Raw genomic sequence first — 20,694 nt, 5'->3', positions numbered from 1 at the left:
GTGCGTCAGCTATCACTGCCAGCAGTACTATGACCATTATAAGTACTAAACTGCATATAATGAAACTTCACACTAGATTTACATCCTAATTTCCTGAAAGATTAAAACTGTTTGTGAGACTGGGATTCGTTTCGTAGGCAGCATTCTTATCTACTTAGCTACCCGCTCTCATAGCTCTACTACCTCCAGTACATGAGGATCGTTTTCACTTGCTATGTGCATTTTAATTTAAATTTTTAATTTTCTTACGTGTCTGTGTATGTAGCTGCCGCAGTTTTAATTACTGTGTAGTGTATAGTTCCGTCGTCTTTAGTACGGCTAGGGAGTGTGATTACGGTATTCTCCCTGCGGGAAGAGTTGGTGACCCTTCCCCCACAGCTCTAGATGTTGTTGGCATCAGTCACACAGTTTGAGGCTACTGCCAATGAACATCGCTGCAGGAAGAAAATGTGGCGATCCAAGGGATGTCCAGCATGTTCCACAATTCCCCTGATCGTTCCACTACAGTCAACGCCCTAGTCACTGCCCCAATGAGCTGCATCTTCACCTGTGGTCGAATGAGAAGTCGCTTCCAGTTGCGGCAGACAGTGAAAGACCTTCTGGGAGGAGGGAAGGAGGGGGCGAGAAGGGATGGAAAGGCGCTTAATTAGGCTCCTTAGGGATATGGCTGATAATACACTCCTGGAAATTGAAATAAGAACACCGTGAATTCATTGTCCCAGGAAGGGGAAACTTTATTGACACATTCCTGGGGTCAGATACATCACATGATCACACTGACAGAACCACAGGCACATAGACACAGGCAACAGAGCATGCACAATGTCGGCACTAGTACAGTGTATATCCACCTTTCGCAGCAATTCAGGCTGCTATTCTCCCATGGAGACGATCGTAGAGATGCTGGATGTAGTCCTGTGGAACGGCTTGCCATGCCATTTCCACCTGGCGCCTCAGTTGGACCAGCGTTCGTGCTGGACGTACTGACCGCGTGAGACGACGCTTCATCCAGTCCCAAACATGCTCAATGGGGGACAGATCGGGAGATCTTGCTGGCCAGGGTAGTTGACTTACACCTTCTAGAGCACGTTGGGTGGCACGGGATACATGCGGACGTGCATTGTCCTGTTGGAACAGCAAGTTCCCTTGCCGGTCTAGAAATGGTAGAACGATGGGTTCGATGACGGTTTGGATGTACCGTGCACTGTTCAGTGTCCCCTCGACGATCACCAGTGATGTACGGCCAGTGTAGGAGATCTCTCCCCACACCATGATGCCGGATGTTGGCCCTGTGTGCCTCGGTCGTATGCAGTCCTGATTGTGGCGCTCATCTGCACGGCGCCAAACACGCATACGACCATCATTGGCACCAAGGCAGAAGCGACTCTCATCGCTGAAGACGACACGTCTCCATTCGTCCCTCCATTCACGCCTGTCGCGGCACCACTGGAGGCGGGCTGCACGATGTTGGGGCGTGAGCGGAAGACGGCCTAACGGTGTGCGGGACCGTAGCCCAGCTTCATGGAGACGGTTGCGAATGGTCCTCGCCGATACCCCAGGAGCAACAATGTCCCTAATTTGCTGGGAAGTGGCGGTGCGGTCCCCTACGGCACTGCGTAGGATCCTACGGTCTTGGCGTGCATCCGTGCGTCGCTGCGGTCCGGTCCCAGGTCGACGGGCACGTGCACCTTCCGCCGACCACTGGCGACAACATCGATGTACTGTGGAGACCTCACGCCCCACGTGTTGAGCAATTCGGCGGTACGTCCACCCGGCCTCCCGCATGCCCACTATACGCCCTCGCTCAAAGTCCGTCAACTGCACATACGGTTCACGTCCACGCTGTCGCGGCATGCTACCAGTGTTAAAGACTGCGATGGAGCTCCGTATGCCACGGCAAACTGGCTGACACTGACGGCGGCGGTGCACAAATGCTGCGCAGCTAGCGCCATTCGACGGCCAACACCGCGGTTCCTGGTGTGTCCGCTGTGCCGTGCGTGTGATCATTGCTTGTACAGCCCTCTCGCAGTGTCCGGAGCAAGTATGGTGGGTCTGACACACCGGTGTCAATGTGTTCTTTTTGCCATTTCCAGGAGTGTAGATGGAAGAAATCCCGCCTGCACGCTGCATAAAGTCGGTCCAGTGTGGAACGGGTGATTCTGGATGTCATGAAAGCAGAAGGTGCAACCAGTTGCTGGTGGTATCTCGTGTCCGAATTAATGATCTCTAATTTCATGCGGCTGTCTGCACTTATAAAGACTGGCATTCTTGCTTGAGAGATATTGGCAGAGCTCACCATTTGTAGTAGCTTTGTCAGGATTGTGGTCCTTTTGTTCGTAGCCGAATCCGAATAAAGGGTCTGAATCAGAGTTAGTGATCGTTCTGCGACCGTGAGGGTTGTAGATTCTGGGAATTGCTCCACAGGGTGGTGGGGATTTGGGTTCTGATTAACAGGTCAGGTGGCGATGTGGAATGATCTGGCGGATTTTTAGGTTAAAGGATCTCGGGAAAGTACAGAAAGGGTTACAGCCTCAAATGGTGCAAGATAGACACCGGACAGGGTAGACACAGAAACAATCGGTATAGTAAGTTGTCGTAGCTGTGTTGGGAAAGAACCAGAGCCCAAAGTGCTAATAGAAAGCACAAAATCTCAAATCGTTATAAGTGCCAAAAGCTGGCTAAGGCCAGAAATAAGTTCAGTCGACATTTTTACAAAAGACGAACTGGTGTTCAGAATCGAAAAGTTAAACACCGTGAGTGGTTGGGTGTTTCCTGTTGTTAGAAGTAGTTTATCTTGTAGTGAAACTGAAGTAGATTATTTCTGCGAGTGAAAATGGGTAGAGGGTACACTAGACAACCTTAAGCGAAGCCTCCACTCAGATGATTCAGTTGCTAAACAGTTCAAAGAAAACTTGAGTCTCATTTCAAACAGGTAACCCACTGTACAATTATAATTGGTGATAACGTCAATCCTCTCTCAATATGTTGGCATAAATACTTTTTTAAAATCATTAATAGGCATAAAACATAGTCCCAAATCATACTGAATGCTTCCTATGAAAATTATTTTGAACGCTAAGTTCAGGAACCCGCTCGAAGAGTGAATGGTTGCTATAATATATTTGACCTTGCTTTTAATAGCTTCCTCAAAGAAACTCTTTCTCGAAATCTGGCAGCATATTCAAAGAGATTATGATCACATGTAAAATACTCCAGTGGCAAAACACAACCAATACCTTCACTATGCGATACAGATGGCAATATTACCGATGACAGTGGACCTAAAGCGGAGTTACCAAAAGCAGTTTTCCAAACTTCCTTCAACAAACAGCATGAAGTAAATATTCCAGAATTCGAATCAAGAACAGCAGCCACGATCAATAACTTAGCAGTTGATATTCTCTTTGTAACGAAGCAGCTTAAATCACTCAATGAAGACAAGTCCTCCAGTGTAGATTGTATACCAACTACGTTTGACTGTACGCTCCGTACTTAGCATTCAGTCGTTCGCTCAATGAAAAATTCTTACCTAAAGACGGGAAAGTTGCACAGGGCACACCAATAATCAAGAAAGGAAATAGGAGTAATCCGACGAATTATACATGCATATCGCTGGCGTCGATTTGCAGTAGGATTTTTGAGCACATACTGGGTTCGAACATTATGAATTAGCTCGAAGAAAACAATTTATTGACATATAGTCGGCAGGGATTCCGAAAAAATCGTTCTTGTCAAACACCAAGAGCACTTTATTCTCACGAAGTAAAGATTCTTATCGACAGGGGTCTTAAATTGATTCCGTATTTATAGATTTCCAGAAGACTTTTGACATCGGTCCTCAGAAGACACGTCTAATCAAATTACGTGCCTATAGAGTATCTTCTCAGTTGTGTGACTGGATTCGTGATTTCCTGTCACGAAGGTCACAGTTCATGGCAATCGACGAAAAATAATTGTGTAAAACAGAAGAGACGTATGGCGTTCTCCAAATAAATAGTGTAGACCCTATGCTGTTCCTAATCTATGTACACGATCTAGAAGATAATCTTAAAATGTTTTCAGATGATGCTGTAATAAGCCATCTAGTAAACTCGTCAGAACATCAAAACCAATTCAAAAATGATTTAGACACCATATCTGTTCGGAGTAATGTAGTGACAATAAACTATGCATAAGGAAAAATGTGACATCATCTACATGAGTGCTGAGAGGAGTCCGTTAAATTTCAGTTACACGATATTTCACACAAATCTAAAGGCTCTGAGTCCAACTAAATACCTAGGAAGTACAATTACGAGCAACTTAAACTGCAACGGCCACATAGAGAATGTCATGAGGTATGCAAACCAAAGACTGCATTTTGTTGTCAGAACTGTTGGAGCAGGTCTACTAAACGGACCGCCTACATTACGCTTGTACGTCCTCTGCTAGACTACTGCTGTGCGGTATGGGATCATTACCAGACAGAATTGGAGGAGGACATCGAAAAAGTCCAAGGAAGGATACCTCTTCTCACATTATTACCAAATTTTAGAGAGAATGTCACCGATATGATAGGCAAGTTTGGGTGGCAATCACTAAGGCGAAGCGGAGATCTTTTCACGAAATTTCAAACGCTAACTGTCTCCGCTGAATATGGCAATATTTTAATGACGCCTACCTACGTAGGAAGCAATGATCATCATCATGAAATAATGGAAATCAGTGCCCAGACAGAAAGATTTTAGTGTTTATTGAAGTTAGTGGTACCAGAAGAACCCTTTGCCATGCAAAGTCAGATGGTGTACGGAGTGGTAATAAAGATGTAAGAAGGGCGTTCAATAAGTAATGCAACACATTTTTCTTCTGAAAGCAGTTTAATTTTATTCAGAGTTCGAATACGCCATCTTATTCCCCACTCTTTTGGCTACAAAACCCTATTTTTCAACAAAATCTCCCTAGTGAGAAGGCGTGCATGCCCGCATGGTACCACTCTGCTGGTCGGCGTCGGAGCCAAGTCTTTCTGCATCAGTAAAGTAACCTCCTCATCATCCACGTTCTGCTTATAACGGAGTGCTTAATTCATTTGACTAAAAAGATGGAAGTCGGAAGGTGCAAGATCCTGGCTGTAGGGTGGGTGAGGATAAACAGCCCCATGAAATTTTGAGAGCCTCTCTCGGGTAGGCAAACTTATGCGAGGCCTTGCGTTGTCATGGGAAGTTCGTTTGCATTTTTGTGTCAACTAACTCGCTGGAATAATTTCTTCCATTTCTTGAGGGTAATACAATACACTTCAGAGTACCACCATGAGGGAGGTCATCAAACAGAATAACGTGTTAGAGTCCCAGAAGACCTTTGCCATAACTTCACCGGCCGAGGGTGCGGCTTTGAACATTTTCTTCGGAGAAGAGGTGGTGTGGAGACACTCCATGGAATGCCATTTTGTTTCCGGTCCGAAGTGATGAACCCAGATGGTCCTCTCTCTTTGGCTCTTACTGGTCTGCCGTTAGGTGGCGAGGAAACCAGCGGTCACTCACTTTTGACTAACGCAACTGGTCGATGAGTCTGTCAGCACTATCTACAGAGACGTTCAGTTGTGCGGCGAGGTGTTTGATTACGGTCCGTCTATCACCTCGAATGGGAGTTTCGGCGCATCTCGACATCCCAGGAGTGACAGCTGTGTGTGGCTGGTCGGCCCGTGAGAGATCGGACAGGTTTGCGCGACCTTGTTTTGATTATGACAAAGGCCTCGTCCAGCGATTCACTGTGCTTTTGTTTACTGGCAGGCCTTGGTAGCCATTCTGCAAGCGCCTACGAATGTCTGCAATGCTCTGGTATTCCGTCAAAAGACACTGAATGACAACTCTCTGCTTGGAACGCATCTCCGTTACAGACGCCATTTTGTAGGCCACCTATAAAGCCGCCGCATATGGGAAATAAATGAAGGAGGAGGAGGTTAGTGTTTAACATCCCGTCGACATCGAGCTCATTAGAGACGGAGCATTATCTCGGAGTAGGGAAGGATGGGGAAGAAAAGCGGCCTTGCCCTTTGGAAGGAACCATCCCGGCATTTGCCTTCAGCGAATTGGGGAAATCACTGGAAACTTGAATCTGGGTTGCCGGACGCGGGTTTGAACTATTGCCCTCCCGAATGCGAGTGCAGTGTGACGACCAATGCGCCTATTCGCACAGTGAAATTCATGAAACTATAGGGACTGAAACGGGAGTATTCTATGATGTCCCGCAACAAATTTCGTATATTTGCAACTGAAGTTGGCCGAGGAAAAAAGAAGTATTGCATTACTTACTGAACGCCCCGTCGTAATTACAGATGAAGTGGCGTCTGTACAGGTTGCCGTTTCCTTGGCGGCGCATCTTTATAATTGTCGAAAGAAATGCAGCCAGTAACAAACTATAATTCGCAGGCTTTCCATTGCCTTAGCTAGTTAAAATACGTTATGAAGAGGACAGATCTAGAACCTAAAAACTATTCTACAAATGATACAATTGAGAAAATTAGATACAGCAGTTACATTTGTACATTTGAAGAAAGCGTATGATTACACTGACAGAAAATGACCCATCAATGTTATGAAAAATTTCGGTTTGGTTCCAAAAACTACGAACATTTTCTAAGCCTCATTAAGAAATACTTTATCCAATGTCATGTCCTGTGAGTAATTCTCCGAAAACATTGAGATAAAAACAAGAGTCAGGCAGGGGCTGGACTGTTACCTTTGCTTTCGCACTGCACCCTGGTGAAGGTGATTAGAGAATGGAAGAAACGCAACACGAAAGACATCAAATTGAGAAACCGAAAACGTAACACATACGAGGACTCCAAGGCATTCGTAGATGACATTGCGTTGATAACACACACATCAAAATCTTAAAAGAAAACCCAATTTTACAAGCAGGAAGAATCTATGTACGATTTTAGTTTGGAATATATAATTTGTAATAAACGTTAAAAAGTGGGACCGGAAATTACTTATAAAACAAAAGAATGTCAAGGGAATCATCTCGTTCGGTTATTTAGGTGAGTGTCTAACCCTAAACAGCAATGAAAAGAATAATCTAGAGATAAGAGCAAATAAGAAGAACTTTGCATTCCAGAACACGAGAAACGTATACAAGAAAAACGCTTGATCAAAGGCACTAAGCTTAAATATCATAATATAGTAATATGAGGCTCTAAATTGCGCCGAAACACTAAAAGTAGTGCGGAAAGATGGCGTAAACAAATTATGAAAATAGAGAGAAAACTAGTTAGAAGCATATGCCGCCAAATGACAACATAAACACAATGCAACGGGCGACGTCCTAACAAAGAAATCTATGAGGTTGTTGTGAACATAATACATAAAATGGGCACAAGAAAAATGTCGTTCTTCGGTCACTTGGCTAGAATATATGATGACAGACTGACGCAGCAAATCTTTAGTAAAATTATAAAACTGGACGCAGAGAATGTATTACATCAAATAAGCAAGCACCGTCATAATGGATACGCATAACAGGACATTATTTAGGGACAAAGTTAAGAAACCGGTTTTAAGAACAAAGAATGCTCCGGAAACAGAGATCTCAACATGTGAAATCGAATGTGAGCGAAGAGGAAGAACATTGCACGCAGGAATTAAAATATGGATTTAAGGTGCTCTGTAACAGGGCTATTCGAAGAAATAAAGACTGTGTAATAATTTAACTTGATGTAACGTCATACTGAGTAGGGCAGTTATGAGGAAATATAGGGGACTATGTACAACAAAATACATCAATTTATGCAGAAGAAGACACTGCAACTGTGATCTAAAACTGGTTTCATCAGTGATGGTTATTTACAATAAGACGCAATACCATACACAGAAATATTTCATGTTAACGAATAGACTAACTAAATAGAGGAAAACTGTTGACAAACAAAACTGTAATAAAAACGTCATGCCAAGGAATCTGACCCCCTTCGTACTCCTATTCTACTATCTCACCGTCCTTGTTGTAACAAATTCTGTGTTGTTAGATGTGAAAAATGTTTCGTATAAAATATTTCTTATTTTCTGTTAATATAAGAAGAGGTTATTTGTACTCAAAGAAATCTCTATTGAAGTGATGTAAGACACTTTAAACGCTATCAAATTTTCTTTGTTTCGTTCGTTCGTTCGTTCCTCCCTTCCTTCCTTCCTTCCTTCCTTCCTTCCTTCATCCAGTCATTCATTCATTCATTCATTCAATCACAGAGTGGGGTGGATTCGAGTCGGAAGGATGATAGTGGCAATCCCTGCCAAGCTGTCTCTCATTTACATTTCCACGCATTTTCTGAATTACCAAATGTAAATTCCAGGATTGTTCCTTCTAAAAGGACACCACCCCAATATTACTTTCACTCACACACTGACTCATTCGCACCTACCCTTGATTGAAAACCACAGCCACATGTATCATAATGTGGGTGTGCTGTTAGATTTCTACAAAATATAAATTTTCTTAGAAAAGGACACATTTTTCCCCACAGATGAAATGTTACATTTAAATTTACGTTACTTCTTTACCTTCCTTGAAGCTGATTAAAGTAGCTGTTACTTATGATGTGTTGGCACCACAAAACCAAGCTGTAAGCATCAGTAACGAACTGAGTGGTCTTCGAGCGCGCAGTTGCAGAGGTTAACGTAGACGTACATGTTAATGGAGATGTGTTTTCTTCGTCAGATGATGGACACTACATTTTTTGCACACTACACTCATTCGTCAGCGACTATATAAAGGAGGCAGCGCCAGGAATTGCTTACACACCGGATTATGTTTTAAGTTTATGAAATTTCAGTTGAACATTTATGGATTAATTAAAAAAAAAACGAAACTTTCAACGCGAAACAAACAACTTCGCGTCTCCCTTATCACGACGTATGCAAATGCTACACATGCTTACCATTCTTAGAGCGGGGCAGTAGGCAAAGATTGTCTTCCACTATTCTTGTATGTGTGTGTTTGCGTTTCATCTAATAGAAATAACTGCATACCCATATTTTCGAGTCTCTTACGTGACTATTCAATTGTCATGAGTCGGACATTGGTCTCCTTAAAAATCTGCACCTCGGCCTTCTCTGGCCTCCAATAGTTACGTCTCTCGCTGAGTGTGACACGGTTTTCTCTTCCCTTCAGACTTTTTGTCTTTCCTGAAAGGCATCCTTTGAGCTCCTTGCACAGTAAAATCATGCATCGTGCTGGGCACTCTTGGTGTAGCACCCATATGGTGACCAACGAGGGTCCTCGCATCTGGCAAAAGACAACGCTCCGTTCCCAGCATGTACATGACTGTACTCTGGCTTTCGGTGGAAACACTTTTGTGTCAGCATGTGAAGCTCGCGTCGAAGCTCTTGTGCATACCCATAGCTGGCTGGCTGTTTCAGGTCGCTGAAAATCACCACAAGGACCTGTCACAATACAGAATTGTACTACCTACATTTGCAGTCATTTGTGTTAGATTTGATTGTGTGTATATATTCATACAGTGTAAATAATTTAAATGGATCGTGTGTCATCATCTAAGTAATGTTTTACTAATACGGTTCTGAAGCAGTTATGGAAAACACTTTTCTGTAACAAATGACCACATGTTATACTACTGGTTCTGTTTAAAAACAAGAATATAAACACAATAAGATACAACAGTTATCTACACAATACCAGATCTTTCTGACAGCACGTGTGGAGTTACTTGTAACCAGCATGTAGCGTGTTCGAATGTCCAACAGATAACGAGAAGAGACTAACTTTTATTGAATGGACACGTTGCAAATCTTCCATCTAACCATTCGTATGTCCCAAAGTTATCTGATACAAATAACAATTTTACAAGAAGCCCATAAGGTACAAAGTCTTGAGTTATATTAGTGCCTTTCTTATGTTCGTGTTCTGAATGTAAAGCAATGAAAGGAACCAGCTGCAACTTGTATGTTATCATTTTCTTTCATCAACTCTCCGACAGGACTGATGCAGCTCCGCACGAATTTCTCTCTGCTGACAACCTCTTCATCACACAACAGCGCTTGCACACTCAATTATTTGTTCGATATATTCCAGTCTCTGTTTTCCCCTACATTTTTTACCCTCTACACTTTTCTTTAATGTTATAGACTTTTCCTTGATATCTTAACACATTTCCTGTCATCCTGTTCATCTTTCTTGTGAACAGTTTCCAGATGCTCCTCTCCTCGCTGATTATACGGAGAACCTCCTCATTATTCGCTGTCTTATAAGTCCACCTAATTTTCAACATCGTTTTACAGCACATCGTTTTAAACGTTCTCATCCACATTCTCAGTTTTCCAGCAGTCCGTTATTCATTACCATACAATACTCTGCTCCAAAAGTGTATTCTCAGAAATTTCTTCCTCAAATTAAGGCCTTTGCTTCATGCTAACAAACTTCTCTTTGCCAGGAACGCCACCTTTGCCTGTGCTAATCTGCTTTAAATGCATTTCTTTCTCCATCCTTCATGCGTTTCTTCCTTCCAAGTGAGAGTAATTCGTTGATAGTGCCTACATGATAATCAGTTTTCGTATTAAGCCCATTGCTAATCTCATTTCTGTTCCTGCTCGTTACTTTCATCTTTCTTCTGTTTATTCTCAGTCCATATTCTGTACTCATTAGCCCGTTCATTACATTCAAAGCTCACTTTCGCTGAGGATAGCAGTTGTCGTCAGATAATCTTATCATTGATATCTTTTCACTTTGAATTTTAATCTCTGTCAAGAACCTTTCCTTTATTTCCATTATTGCTTCTTCGATGAATAGATTCAGCACCATGGGCAAAAGACTACATCCCTCTCTTACACTCTTTTCAGTCTGAGACTTCATTACTGGCCTTTCATTCTTATTGTAGCGTCTTTCTTCTTGTACATATACTATCCATCTTTGCCTATGGCTCACTCCCACTTTTGTCAGAATTTCGAACATCTTGCATCACTTTACACTGTAGAACACCCTTTCCAGTATTTCTTCTGTTACCGAATGTTTCATCGCAGTCTCCTTCCTTTTAACTTCACTGATCATCCATTTTAGGGATTTCCGTTCCTCTTATATTGAAATCCCTACTATGATGTTCATTGTAGTAATATCTACAGCCTTCGAGAACTTGAAACCCATCTCATCGTTCCTCAGTAGTTCAGTCTCGCATTTTGGGCCACATCGATTGTTTCTAACGCTTGTCGTACACTACTGTTTTCACCACTACTACATTGTGATCCGGGTCTCTATCTGCTCCTGTATACTCCTTACATCCAGTATCTGACTACGTATTTCTGTTTGTCCATGATGTAATCCAGCTGGAATCTTCCAACATCTCCGGTCCTTTTCCAAGAATATTTACTCCTCCTGTTGTTCTTGAACAGTGTATTTAATATTATTAACTGAATTTGGTTACAGAATTCAACTAATTTTCCTCCTCTATCGTTCCTACTAAACAGCCAATATTCTCCCGTAACCTGTTCTTCTATTCCTTCCATTACAAAATCTTATGATTATTAAATTACCGTTTCCTATTACATATCGAATTACCTGGTCAGTATGCTAATATATAATTTCTCTACTTATTCTTCTGCTTGTGAATCCTGCATTTACAAAATTTTTTGCAACTGTTGATGTTACCCCGCATTCGTTTGACCAGAATCCTTATCTGCTTTCCATTTCACTTCATTCATCTTAATACATCTATTTAATTATGGCTTTTGCATTTATCTTTTCGGATTTTGTAGCTTTTCTACTTCGTTCACACGTCCGACGTTCCTCGCCCCGATAAGTCATTTGTCAGCTACTCAGTCTTTTTCTCACGGTCACCTCCCTCTTGACATCCCCTTCTGGAAATCTCAGTGTGGGACTAATCCGAATTTTTGTGTTAGTAGAGAGATCATCATGCCTCTTCCTTAATTAGAAGCCATATGTCGTGTAGACAAATGTTCCGTGTCTTTAATGCAGTGATTTCCACAGATTTCGTCATTATCATACCGTTGATTATTGCTGATCCTTCTGCAATTTCCCAACCCAAAGGTGGCCCTGAAACTCGTTCCGCTCCTCCGCCCACTTCCACAAGGCTGCTTGCAGGAAGTGGTCGACTGCTTGTGTCAGAGATCTTTGGCTTCCATTCCCATCCCTCATTTCCTTTTTTCAAAATCTTAGTGGTGGATGAGTTTGTTCTGAGATCGAGGACGTTTTGACTACATAACAGAGAAACTACTCCTTAACCACGGGTACACAACTACCGTCCTACCACCGTAATTCACATAACATCCTCCATTCACAGACTCAAAACTCTATAATAATTATAACCACATATTCCATGAGGGACACGTCTTCACAGCGGAACATTACTTTCACGCGGGTTGGAAATTCAATAGTGGAAACTATTTATTTACAGTTCGTACAAAATATATACGTGTTTCAAAGTTTTACTGACCTTCGAAGCGGTCACCAGCATTGTGCATAACCCGTTGCCAGCGATGTGGAAGTCATAGGATACTCTTAGCAGTGCCGGTTGTGTTGACAGTTCGACCGACGCGGTCTATTGCCCGACGAATTTGTAGCAGTTCTGAAGCGAACGCCGTGCAGTGTTCAGTTTAGAAATCGAGTTGAACTCACGAGGGCGTAAGTCAAGGGAGTGCAGTTGGTGGTATAGCACTTAGCAGCCCCATCAGTCAAACAAATCAGTAAGGGCTTGCACTGTACGTACCTGAGCATTGTCCTGCAAAATGATGGTCAGATCCTGCAGAATGTTTCACCACTTCTTTCTCTATGCTGTTCATTTTTGGAACACAACCTACGACCAGCTTAGAAACAGAAGTGATGTCACTTTCTGAAGGACCTGACCATCGTTTTGTGGGGCAATGCTCAAGTACGTACAGTGCAAACTGTTACTAATTTGTTTGACTGATGGGGCTGTTAAGTGCTATACCACCAACTGCACTCCCCTGACTTAGGCCCTCGTGAGTTCAACTCGATTTCTAAACTGAAGGAAACAGCAGGCCGCTGTGGCCAATCGGTTCTAGGCGCTTCAGTCCGGAACCGCGCTTCTGCTACGGTCGCAGGTTCGAATCCTGCCTTGGGCATGGATGTGCGTGATGTACTTAGGTTAGTTAGGTTTAAATAGTTCTAAGTTCTAGGGGACTGATGACCTCAGATGTTAAGTGTCATAGTTCGTAGAGCCATTTGAACCATTTGAAGGAAACACTTCACGGCATTCGCTTCATAACTGCTACAAATTCGTCGGGCAATAGACCGCGCCGGTTGAACTGTCAATACAATTGGCACTGAGAAGACTATCCTACGATTTCCACATCACTGGCAACGGGTTATACACAATACTGGTGACTACTTTGAACGTCAGTAAAACTTTGGTACACGTATCTATTTTGTCGAGCTGTAAATAAATAGTTACCACTACTAAACTTCCAACCATCGTATTTTACACCTGACAAGGCTCTTAACAGATAAACTTCAGATAATCGCATTACAACATTAACATTTCAGATCGTATTCCAGATTAATTACTTGAAACAGGTAACATTTACGTAGTTTCTGAAACTGGAGTAACGTCCAAAATAAGTTAGTCAAAAAGATTCATTGACATATCTCGCTGACAGCAACATTGATAATTTCAGCTTTTAGTGATCATGAAACATTCCGTACAAAAAGAGCTTCTGAACCTACTTTATTCTATTTCTGATTACTGTATCTTCTCATTCTGTCTTTTCAATAGCTGATTTATCACCTATATGGACTAAACCATAGGAAAACTTCCAAGTTCACGAAAACAGCACTATATAATTTACATCCTTATGAAATAATCCACGTCAGTTACATCAGGGATGAGGCACGAAACTGAACTGTCATTGTATCTTTATTACATACCTATAATTTTGATGGATACTCTAATTAGCATTTCCATAACTGCCATTTCCAGCAGATGTTTGTACGGGATGTAACATAAAGGTAAGGGCAACTTTCAGGACAGATTGCTAGCATATATTTTGTACACAAATGCGAAGTGTGCTTATTGTAAATTTGCTTTCGTCAATAGCCGTGCCGCTCAACAAACGAAAGTTCCCCAGCAGGACTATGTTGTAAGCAAGATATGATCGTATTAGTGGGTTTGCTAGTTGTGTCTCGGGGACGATGCTGTACCACATGTGTGTCAATGTAAGAACAGTATACATCTTCCCATAAAAGTTACACCACCTTGAACGCTGATAGCGACAAACATCGATTTGGTATAAAGTGTACTACACGCTGGGATAAGCAAGTGATTAGCATTTCTACGGGTCCATGCGGGTTATATTCAGCGTTATGTAAGTTACGAACAACACCACGAGGGGACAGACATAATGGTTAATCCGGCCATCCAGGACAGTAGAGCCAGGTCACGCGTCTAGATTCAGGAGCCGATACACATATTTGTATTCACATGAAAGGTGTCCCAGGTTGATTTTTCGAAAAAGTGACAGTCACACTACCTGCAGCTGATTCTCTCTAACCGTAATCGCAGAGGAAGAATTTTCTTGATGTTCGACAATGCAGTCGATGTACAGTATGTTACAGAGAATATTTCATGAATAAATGTATCACATTTTGCTGAATAATTATCTCTCGTTGTTTCGAATTATTATTTTTATTTGAGAACTGGAGAAGAAACGGAATAGGACATGTGTATGAGAAATTATTCTCAATACATAGTACTACTTTCTGACATATGAACTAGTCACTCATCAATAGCTGGAAATGTGGATACTTACAGAAGAGTAAAACTATAGATGCAGACAATAGATAAGAAAGTTGCACAGTACACATAAAGTGCAGGATGTAGTAGACTTGTAGATAGGATCGTATTAACATAGAAAATAACAACGTAATTACGTTATCATACAGACAGTAGAACAGGTAACAAAAAATTATATATAAAAATTAATTATCAAAGGTGCTGGACATGAAACACTGTACCAGATTTTTACATCGAATAACATCCAACATGCTTAAAGTCAAACAACACGAAAGTAGTGGAAGTGTTACCGAACTTAGTCCATTTTTGACATTGAGAAAAATGTTATGTTTCATTTTCGGCAGGAATATTTTTTTGTGTTAAGCTTTGTTTTTATATTTTTAAATGATGCCTCTTTCAAGGAAGAGAGGCGATATTCAAATTAAAAGTAACCTCTGATTAACGAACGACAGAAAGTAACAATATTTGATAGACCTAAGAAAGGGAATGCTTGTTTTTGTTTGTTTTACCCTGTATATTTGTACTGTCAAAATTTGAGAGAACAGGGGAATACTTAAACAGCTCCGTTCCTTCATTTAAGATGTTTATGTCTTTCCTACTATCTGCACTAAAAGTTCGAGAAACATCTACTAAATTATTTCCGCTTAAACTGCCCAAAGGAGAGCATCCACATAAACATTATCTGCCATCCGTGACTAACCTACATCAGTTTTTGGTACCGCACGTGTTGATCGTGTGGCAGTTATACCGCATCCACCGCACAGAACGGTAGCGCAGAGCAAATTTTTACTCTGTCTTGTTTATAGAGAGCAAGTGATTCTCAATAGAGCTGCTCTCCACAAATATTTATGCTTATGGCGTTCGGGTAACCGTGATCGAAATCCTGTCATGCGAAAACTTAATATCACGCTTCATACAATTGCGTTTCAACAGCGTGGCGTAAAACGCCATGTACGCTCTACTAGCCTCTCTTTACCGATGCCAATATCGGAGTTAAATCAACTGAAGGTCACGTAATGTTATTCGCCGAAATGATGCTACCTTATATTTTGGCCAGTTTGTGTGAAATAAACCCTGCTGAGAGAAGTCCATTAAACTAAGTACATTGTAACAGTTTCACGGTACAGCTTCGCAATTCATTTGTTCTGATAAGCATATAGATGAAACCACAAATCATATTATTACTTGTCATAATACTGAGGTTTGTACCTGCAGTATCTATTTCAATGGAACCAAATGTTACGATGTACCATATTTCGAAAGGAATCACCCGACTGTGGTGTACAACACTGAACCAGATTTCGAGTCCCTTGCTTCGTATGAGTCCATTCTTCGTAATTTCATAACGAAATTAAAGCGTCCTGAATTGCATTACAGAAGTACTGTAGTTGCATAGATGACCAGTAAACTTGCAGTTTCCGACAGCATGGTAAACAGAAAAATGTTAGGGAAGAAAGGAGTAATATTGCGCAGCGGGTTAATACCGTGCGCCATTTTTCCAGTCTCCTAGTGGGAGTAGCGTGCGCCACATTTGCTGCCACACAGCGGTAGGAATATAAACTAGATCTAGAGATACGGACAACGTCTAACGACCTGGAGTTGTTAGTAGTATCTCATATATAACTTTAGACTCTTATACTATTAAATCAGTGTACCTGAAGTGTAGAGGTAAATGTAATATGTTAACAGTAACAACCGTACAGTAACTCTATTAAGTTACACCTTTTTTGAACAAGATTTGAGAGCCAAATATTAGCATATATAAACGTCGTGGTGTGTAGGATAGTATTAAAAATATAATCGTGTCGTCATGGGAAAATGCCGCGCAAGGAACACGGTGTTGGCTCAGGGTGGCTGTAGTCCCATACGGTAACTTCGTTTTAATATTCGCTATTAATCATATTTTTAAAAACGTGTGAAAAGTTACAAGTTGGCTCTTTCGGAGGTGGTGAGAAAGAGGGTGTGAACGACAGAGAAAAAGGGGGACCGCACTTGAAACGAACTGGGCATGATGTTACTGAATATGGAAAGTCACGGGGGGAAACTACAAGAAAGTCTGGAATACCTTTCTCTACTTTAAGAGATAGGCTAAGAGATGGATACTCAGCTTGAGCATAAAGCCTACATTTTCTAAAGAACAGGAAGAAGATGTAGCTAAGCTTGTGCTATTATTAGCAAAGACATGTGCGAGGAAATTAATATTCTTCATAATTCTAAAAATTCATTCAAGATGGCTGGGCAGGATTGGTTCAATGGGTTTCTTATCCGAAATCCATCCGTCAGCATTTAGAAACCTGAGGTTACGATTCTTAATCGGACCTCAGTTGTAACGAAAGGGAAGTTAAACTTTTTTTACAATATAATCTCTTCTCTTTGAAGGAAATACATGAAGTTTATGTCACTAGAGTTTATAATTTTGACGAGACTGCTACATCAACAGTTCAAAAACCAGGAAAAGCTTTAGCCCTCAAACGATATTGGGAGCGTGGTAAGAATGTTGTAATGTTCTGTGTAGTGAATGTCACTGAGGCAGCTTAGGATGAGAGAGGCGGCAACGAAATTCAATATACGACTGTAGAAGAAGTGGTTGGATGACTCATGATCTCTTTCCAAAGTGGATCAAGCATTTTTCTAACTTTATCAAGGCATTCAAGAGCCGAACCTCGTTTTTTTAATTTTAGACAATGGCAATAACCATGTCTCCTTAGAAACCCACAAATTTTGCAATAACAACAGAAAAGTAGTCGTTACTCTGCCACCTCACCGCTCTCACAGGCCACGACCTCTAGATGTGACCTTTCTCAGCAGCATAAAGGCTTCATTTAATAACTATAACATTTGCTTGATCCTTAGAAAAGAAGTTTATTAGGACTACAAATATAGTAAACAGTAAAACGGGAATTTTTCCTCTAGATCTGGCCAAATAAACTAACGACTTCGTGCTTCTGCGTACAGGAGAAGAGAGCACTTTATACCTGACAGTTGTTGAGGTTTGCAGCGCTAAAATGATAAAAATAATGAGAAGTTTTAGCGAACTTTGCACTGTAAAGCACCGACTGATGTGATGGGAGATGTAGACGAAGACTTGCAAATTCAACCAGCAACTGGGTTACAAGTCAGACATTTATCTCCGTTATCAGATCCTCTGAAATTGAAGAAAAGCGCCAAGAGATGCATTCCTCAATATTCACTGTGACTCCGAACAAAGTGGTTTTTAAAAAACTGAAAAGATTAAAGAAGCAAGATGAAGGGAGAAAGAAGACAAAGAAGTATTCATGGGAAAATCGAAGTTAAAAGCCAAAGGAAAGAGCAAGTGCAGAAGGTTTGCATCCAAAATAAGGCCTCAGAAGTCTGACATCAAGAAATTTCTTCGGAATATATCTTCTGAGTCTTCATCAGATAATGATTTAGACTGTCCTTATCCAAACTGTGCAGCGACAGGGAGATGAATGACACTGATTCTCAGAATTTTGATTGGAATCCTATCAAAATAGATAGAGGAACATTTGATGATAACGATTCTGTTAGCCTACTCTGTGAAACATTTGACAAAAACATAGAACTGTGGTTAAGATGTGTGTTTAGTAGTAGATGGGTGCATAACGAGTGCAGTAGATGTGATACTGCTCAAGTGATTGTGACTGTGTCTCTATCTGAAGGTTAATGAGTAGTTATATTTTACATTTTGGTGTTATACATAAATTATGACGCACCGACTTGTTCATTTTTTAAAACTTTTAATTAGTTTTTGCCCGTTTTACCGGAAAATAATGTCGTATTTTTACATTAAAATGAAACAGATAAACTGTTAACAAGTTCATCAGTGATGTAACCACCCTCATTATCATCATCATTTTTCCACTTAGTGTGCAGACTTTCAATGCTGGATCGATAAAAATCAATTGATTTTTTTAGCAGAATAATCTGCTAATGGCATTCAGTAAATCATCCACTTTTACACATCTCCACATTTTCTGCCACATCAAAAATGTTGTAGCGTCCGAATTAATGGAAACCCGACGGCCCAACATCGGGCGAGTATGGTTGGTGGGGCAATTCCTCCCACCACAATTCATTAATTTTTTTCAGGGTTCGTCTTGTGCAGTGCGGTCTTGCAGTATCGTGTTGCAGGATGACCCCTTTCTTGTTGACAACAGTTGTGCACGTTTCAACTAAAAAACTAATTTACCCGATCCGTTCTTCACAATATAGATCTACATCACAGTCTGTGCAGGTTCAAGCACTTCAAAACGAATGACTCTGCGAATACCAAGCTACCAAACACACAAAAAAGCCTCTTTGAGCTGTAGATCTGGTTTAGCTGTACTTCGTGGCGATTCATTCGGAGAGAGCCAGTGCCTTTGGGATTTTGGATTATCATAGAGGACACAGTTTTCGTCTCTACTTGTAAAGTGACCAGCAGACGCTCCTGTACAGTGCCGCTGAATCAATGAGGTTCATGGAGCGCATGGATTAGCTTTGTTTGTCTTTACATGTCTGCTGCAAGTGTTGTCCGATGGACGACCAAGATCAGTTAAGAGAGTTTGTCAGTTCTTCGATTGTTTCCACTTCCACCATTTATATGACGTCATCTAGAGTTGTTTGACTTTCTGATCGATACCAGTCGGAAACATCAAAATTACCATGCACATTGAACTTAGGAAACCACCTTTTGCATTTATGAACGTCTAATGCACTTGGATTGATATCGCAAATGTTTTGGTAGCAGCTATTGCGTTACTATCCTTGCGAAACTGGAAAAGCATACGACGCCGAAAATGTCGATTTTCTGTTATTTGGCTGGCCGTTTCACCAAAAAATGCAAAAAAGGTTGAAATTTCGTTATTTAGGAGTAATCGAGTCGCTCTAATCTTAAAATGTGTTTGGGACGACTCCGAAGTACGCAATGACAAACGAATATCGACATCGCAGAAACGACATTACTTTACGGTCCCCTGATTACATGATATTACCCATCATAGTGCACGGTGTTACCCTAGACCTTGAAAGAATACAATACTGAATAATATTTTTGTAAAATTTTTGACAATTTCAACATTAGAAAATGGCCTAAGGCTAAAATCTGGTCCGTTTAAAAAAGCATACCATACAATCAAATGTCTTTCCGTAAGTTTTCTATGACTGTGGCTCCTCGTAAAGGTAGTATAATCAACTGTAAAGAATTGTTTGCTTGATATAATAAGATGGTTCACCATTTCATTTGAGTTCAGGAAATCAGAAATATTTAACAAATAGCCTAAGCGCACGGTATTAAATCGCTTTCCCCTACTTGTTCTGCCTATACAGCATAGCAGGATGCTTAAATCACTGATTTTGTAAGCGATTTTGGGGCATACAGAGTGCGAAATCTATTTCACCGAGCTGTTTCTCCTTGCAGAAATGATGGCTTCAACCGGGCTCGGTATCGAATCGTGCTGAGCGCGTATGCCAAATTCGCGTACATCGTCCTATACTGCTGCGATTGTCATAGCTCATTAATGGCGAACTAGTCTCTCGACAGGCCATGACTAGATGTTTTGAATGGATAAGAGTTTGGAACAACGTGTGGGGAGGGTCACAGCCGAACTACTTCTTTATCGAGGTGTGTCAGGATAGAACAGGTGACATGTAGCCTCGAGTTATCTTGTTGGAAGTTACTGTCTCAGAGACCCCGACGATAGGGCACAATCATAGGCGTGAATACGTCAGAACTGTACCGCCTCCTGTCCAACTTAACGGCTGTACGAAAAAGAAGTGATCGTGTTGTAAACCCAATGGCATCCCGTAACGTCGCGTCACGTATGTGGCTGGTATATCGATGACGAAATCAGTCTGTCAACATTCTCGGAAATATCACACAAGCATGTGTTCATCGTGAGGCTGTAGCAAAACCAGGACTTGTCTGAGAAGACGAGATTGTGCCTCTCCCTTGCTCCGTGTTGTCA

At 41.4% G+C, this 20,694-nt stretch overlaps 1 protein-coding gene across 4 annotated transcripts in view; it reads right to left on the bottom strand.

Moving 5' to 3' along the window:
- LOC124798130 (hemicentin-2-like) overlaps positions 1-20,694 on the bottom strand; it is a 1,906,233-nt gene that overhangs the window by 1,462,478 nt on the left and 423,061 nt on the right. The window lies entirely within an intron of this gene.

Source organism: Schistocerca piceifrons, chromosome 5, assembly GCF_021461385.2.
Source record: "Schistocerca piceifrons isolate TAMUIC-IGC-003096 chromosome 5, iqSchPice1.1, whole genome shotgun sequence".
In the NCBI taxonomy this organism is placed as follows: Eukaryota; Metazoa; Arthropoda; class Insecta; order Orthoptera; family Acrididae; genus Schistocerca; species Schistocerca piceifrons.
The sequence above is the reverse complement of the archived record's forward strand: the minus strand, read 5'-3'. Positions and strand labels throughout refer to the sequence as shown.